At 39.2% G+C, this 5,779-nt stretch overlaps 1 pseudogene; it reads left to right on the top strand.

Annotated features, from left to right (window-relative positions):
- The first annotated feature begins 426 nt into the window (after nt 1-426).
- Nucleotides 427-5,779, top strand: LOC117926720 (annotated as a pseudogene).

The following is a 5,779-nucleotide window of genomic DNA, read 5'->3' as shown; positions in this document are numbered from 1 at the left end:
CATTTTCTCTAAACAAAAACCAAACAATGAGAATTTGAGAAGAAGAGAGCCAGTATCGGTGGCTCGGAGCTCGGCTCACCCAACAAAGCCACTGCCAAGCCGAGCTCACACCCATTCTAAAAACATATCGCCTTATTGATTCAAGCGCACCCCCTACTACCGCCACTCCACCTCTCCCACTAATTTCTCCGCTTCCCATTTTTTTAATTCTTGGAGGGCGACAAATCTTATAAAAATCCACCAAATGGCACAACTACCCCTTTCCACCTCATAACTCCACCATCCAAGCCAGGGCAGTTCGACATTTCAGACCATGTCTCTTTCAATAAAAAGTAGCATTGTCGAAGTCGAAGCTCCCTACCTTGTCCTACCAGTTGTGCCCATTCTGGCGATGAGGGTACTAACGGTATCTCACAGCTCAGGAGCGCCCCTTTGAGGGGGTGCCCAAATCATCTGAAAGTGAGTTTATTCACTTTCTCAACTCACTTCTTCGCATCTCTCCCTGCCTCTGTCATACATTCTCTCTCCCTGGTGTTTGAGGATGTCTTCAATCGCCTCTCTGATTTGTCACCTTTTTCGAAATTTCCTCTAAATTCCCACCACGGTATTTCAACTTTCTTTTCTCTTCCTTTTGTTTAATTTTTTTCTTTTTGGGATTTTCTACCTTTTGAAAGTTCCTTTATAATTATTGTGGTAATTTCTTGTTGAGTATGCTAATCTTTATAGGAGTAATTGAAGAACTGGTATTGGCGTTTGTTGGGGTGTTTTTAATTTTTGGATTTTGCACTTTTTTGAAGTTAATTTTTTCAATTATTCTGATAATTTCTTTCTGGGTATGTTAATCTTACAGGAACAATTGAAGAATTTGTGAGTTGGGATTGCTGGTTTTTTTATTTTATTTTATTTATTTATTTATTTTTAAATTTTTGCAGTTGGTACCCTGATCTGGTAGTGTTCTTTATTGGATTGTCTTCCAATTATATTGTTATGTGATGAGTTTATTTATTTTTTGGTACAAATCTAGGAATTTTAACTCATGCTTTTCTTTCCCACCCCCCTCTTCTTGTGGTTTATTTGGTGTTTTGTGTGCAGATCTTAGATGGGGGTGTTTAATTTGATTTGGGTTTTCCATGATTCTATGTGGTTTTGGAGTTAATGTCCAGAAGTGATTTGTCTGAAATTTGTAAACTTGAGATCTTTCTTCTACCTTGTGGTGGAATTTTCAATGGCATTTGCTTTGTCCTCTTGTGAATTTGCTTTGAACTTATTTGTCATTTGCTTAAGGCTTTTTATATGCATCTATAAATAGTCTTAACTTTGAAGGTTGAACAGATTTCATTCCGCATGTCCCATAGGTGTCCTGCTAAATGAAATGTTGTGTTTTTGGTTGAATATTTAATAATGATATACCCAGTCTAGTTTTATTAGATCTACTTAGGGAATTGAGGGAATTTTGTTGGAGCAATATAACTACTGTTTCTTTATGTAGATGTCTTGTCCCACTTTATTGTGGTGAATGAAATTTTGTTTTAACTTATATAAATTATCAAATAAGATCAAGCATGTATGATGCTTATATCTATCTTCTATGTTCTTGTAGCACTATTGTTCTTTTCGTTGTGAAAATATCTCACTGGCTAGAGTTTATTGGAGGAAGTTTAATGGAGCTTGGATGTTGTTACTAACATGTAGATAGTAAACATTTTCAGTTATCTCTTTTCGTCCCTATTGGGGACTCAACCTTGGAACCTCCCATATCTCCACCCCAATCCTTTCCCACTCTTCCATCTTTATATATATAGGAGAATTTGCAAGAAATATGTTGGATGTAGATAATATTATAAGGTTGTTTTCTCATGTTATGCGTAAAAGAGTCAGTTTACCTCATTTTGTTAACTTAAATATTTTCTAGCCCTTGAGTTATTCCCCAGCTCTTTGTTTATGTTTGATACTGTCAAAATCATTAGTTTCATTGGCTTTCTTCTTTTTGTTATTGTTGTTACAATATCAATTTTTTTCTTTGATTTGAAGCTTGGATTCTAGGTTAGATAGAATATTGTGAACTTTTCATATCTAGATACCTAATGATTTCCTGATAATACAATCTATCATGTAAATTCTGTTAAATGAAGAGGATACGGGATGGAATGAGCAGGCATCGAAATTAAGTCTGTATTATTTAAGTTACAGTTCTTCAGGTTGGCCATGTGGTTGACTCTTTGACATAGGGCAACTATAGGGACTACCGGAGAGTAGTTCTTATTAGGCATCTTCATATTTGAAGTTATTCTCTTAGTTCCTGAAGAAAACATTGGAATGAAGATATGGTGGGCAAAAGTGAGAAGCATGTAGAGAATTTAGTAGTTCTACTTGTCTCACAAACATGACTTACTCTTCTGGAAATTCAATATTGGTTTGGCTCTTTAGATTCTGGAAGTTAGAAGCAGTTAAAAAAAAAAAAAAAAAAAAACCCTGATTATATGTTAGGCTTAAGTAATTGTTATGGCTTTTCTGTCAATAGTGCATGGAAGTTTTTTAGATGGACGAGGTATCAGACACCTGAATTCCTTGGGAGTAGTCTCCTGCTTTGGAAATATATATATATATATATATATATATAGAGTGTGCGTGTGTGTTAGAGTTAATTTATAATTTTTAAATGAATTAAATAAAAAATATAGATAAACTTTTTTATATCATCAATTTCTTTTTAGTAAAAAATATAAATGCATAAAAATGAACCATTTATTTTTATTAATTCAATAAATTGGCAAGGTAAAGGAAGGGAAAAAGTTAAACTTAAGACTCCATTAAGGATAATTAAAAAATGTGAAAATTTTAAAATGTTTTCAGTGCTAACATTTTTTTGGTGTGGCACTATTCTGTGTACCAAACATGTGCTAAGACCTTTTTAGATGCATAGCATATATGCTATGATTGATGAGATATAATATCAAATAGTCTACAAATTTAATTATGTTCTACAATATTGTTTCAAATGCTATCACCTTCTTGAATTCTAATTTCTTGATATAGTTGAATCTTTCACTCCCACCAGTGTTAGGTTCTTACTCTCTAAGTTGGACTAATGGAGCATAGGTTATGTCAATTATTTAATAAATGGAGTCCCAAAAAACTTTTGTTAAGTCCATGTAGCTGTATTTTTAACCATTCTTTGTATGTGTGGATATAATATCATTTTCCTATAATTTGATTACGATACCACTTAAAGGTTTTTGTGTCATTTTGTTTCTTTGTCAGTGTTAATGAAGCTAAAGGATATTTTAGAAAGGAGCAGAAGACGCTCCAAGGATCTTCTCTGCTCGTCTATCTTGACCGTCTTCATTAAAGGGTTCTATCCTAGAAACGTTGTCAGATACTCTGGAATCTAAGTGCTTCTGTGATAAACTATGTGCTGCTAGTGTTGATTTTGTAAGAATGGATAGGTCAGACACATCAGGATTTGTAAGTGGTGGAGGTAGCATATTGGAATCCTTTCTGCTTGTTCAATAAGTTTTCATATTTGGAGCTTCCTAGTAGCGTGTGTTTAAGACTGTACTGCCAGTTGGGCTTCTCATTCCTCTGTGCTATAGCTCATAGCACCCTGAAAATGGATCTTGACAATAAGAGTGCTTCTTTCTCTCATACTTGTGAGTTCATAAAAAATGACAACTTTGGTGACACTACTTTAAGCTTGAACTGCTTTGGCGTTGGAGGAAGCAACAAAGCAAGAATTGTGAATACTCGAAACAGTCTTGGTGTTAAGCCTTCAAATCCTCCTGATGATGGCTGCAGGTTGGTACTTGGTTTGGGGCCAACACCGAATACATATTGTAATGATTATTACCATGTTGATGTTAATAAGAGCAAAGGATCAGCTACCATGTACCCAAAGCGTTTGCCATCCGAGGTTGATTCAATCCTAAAACTTGGCCCTTCTGGAGGTGTTGGGGAGTTTGTAGGGCTTGATTGTTCAGTTTCAGTCCAGACTGATGTGAATTCATCCTGTCACCCTAACCAGGTGTCTGATGATGACAACCGAGTTTTGATTCCTGTTGTTGATGAGGGTTCCACTTCAGCAAAGAAATCAGGTGGCTATATGCCATCACTTCTTTTGGCTCCAAGAATGGACAGAAAAGTTTCCATGCAGACACAAGAACTTTTTGAATTGGGAACCAAATCCCATCATCATCTTTCTCAACTGAGTCCTGAACCGTCTGCTACCACAGATTACTCAACAGGCACTATCTCTGAGTCAGCAACTGCTGTGACTTCTTCAGATCATAGAAACAACAATCCTAAGAAATGCAAGTTTATGGATTGTACAAAAGGTGCAAGAGGGGCATCAGGTCTTTGCATTGGTCATGGGGGAGGACAGAGATGCCAGAAACCAGGATGCAACAAGGGCGCTGAGAGTCGAACTGCCTACTGTAAGGCCCATGGTGGAGGAAGGAGGTGCCAGCAATTGGGATGCACTAAAAGTGCTGAAGGCAAGACAAACTTCTGCATAGCACATGGTGGTGGCAGACGGTGTGGGCATCCAGCAGGGTGCACCAAGGCTGCACGAGGCAAGTCAGGGCTTTGCATCAAGCATGGTGGGGGGAAGAGGTGTAAGATAGAAGGCTGTACTCGAAGTGCTGAGGGGCAGGCTGGATTATGCATTTCTCATGGAGGCGGACGCCGTTGCCAGTACCAGGGATGTACTAAGGGTGCTCAAGGAAGCACCATGTTTTGCAAGGCACATGGTGGCGGAAAGCGTTGCATATTTGCTGGATGCACCAAAGGTGCTGAAGGGAGCACACCGCTTTGCAAGGGGCATGGTGGGGGAAAACGCTGCCTCTTTGATGGTGGTGGGATCTGCCCAAAAAGTGTACATGGAGGCACAAATTTTTGTGTTGCCCATGGTGGTGGAAAAAGATGTTCCGTTCCAGGCTGCACCAAGAGTGCTCGTGGCCGCACTGATTGTTGTGTTAAGCATGGTGGAGGGAAGCGGTGCAAGTTTGAAAACTGTGGAAAGAGTGCCCAAGGTAGCACAGACTTCTGCAAAGCTCATGGTGGGGGAAAGCGATGCAGCTGGGGAGAAGGAAAGTGTGAGAAATTTGCAAGGGGAAAGAGTGGGCTATGTGCTGCACACAGTAGCCTGGTTCAGGAGCGGGAGACAAAGAAAGGAGGTATGATAGGACCAGGACTCTTCCATGGGCTCGTACCTACTGCTACCTCAACTGGTGGAAGCAGCTTTGACAACAATTCCTCATCAGGAGTGAGCGTCATCTCAGACTGCATCAACTCACTGGAAAAGGCTTCTAAAAGGCGACAGCAGCAACTCATACCCCCCCAGGTATTGGTTCCTCTATCAATGAAGTCCTCATCATCTTATTCAAGGTTGGTGAGTGCTGAGAGGCCAGAGGAAGCAAGCCATGGTGGGGGTATTGGTGGCAGCAGCAGCAACAACACTGCTGGGGCAAGAGCTTCAACATGATGATGATGATGATCCCTGAGGGAAGGGTCCATGGCGGCGGCCTCATGTCAATGCTGGGTGGGAATCTGAAGAATGCATGCAATGAGGTCTGAAATTTGTATTTGTATATTTTGGGAGTAGGGGAATTTTCAATGTTGGAATTGTCCATAAGATTTGGTGTATGTTGAATGAATAACAGATGATAGGTGTATTTAGTTTGTGTTATTGATGATACTTGGTGTATTTCACCTCAAGAAGTGATTTTGCCATGGAAAACACACCCTTACACAATATACACTCCCTGGGGGAGGCTTGTGTTTT

Source organism: Vitis riparia, chromosome 12, assembly GCF_004353265.1.
Source record: "Vitis riparia cultivar Riparia Gloire de Montpellier isolate 1030 chromosome 12, EGFV_Vit.rip_1.0, whole genome shotgun sequence".
NCBI classification, from domain to species: Eukaryota; Viridiplantae; Streptophyta; class Magnoliopsida; order Vitales; family Vitaceae; genus Vitis; species Vitis riparia.
Note: the sequence above shows the minus strand (reverse complement) of the source record. Positions and strands in the feature narration are given on the sequence as shown.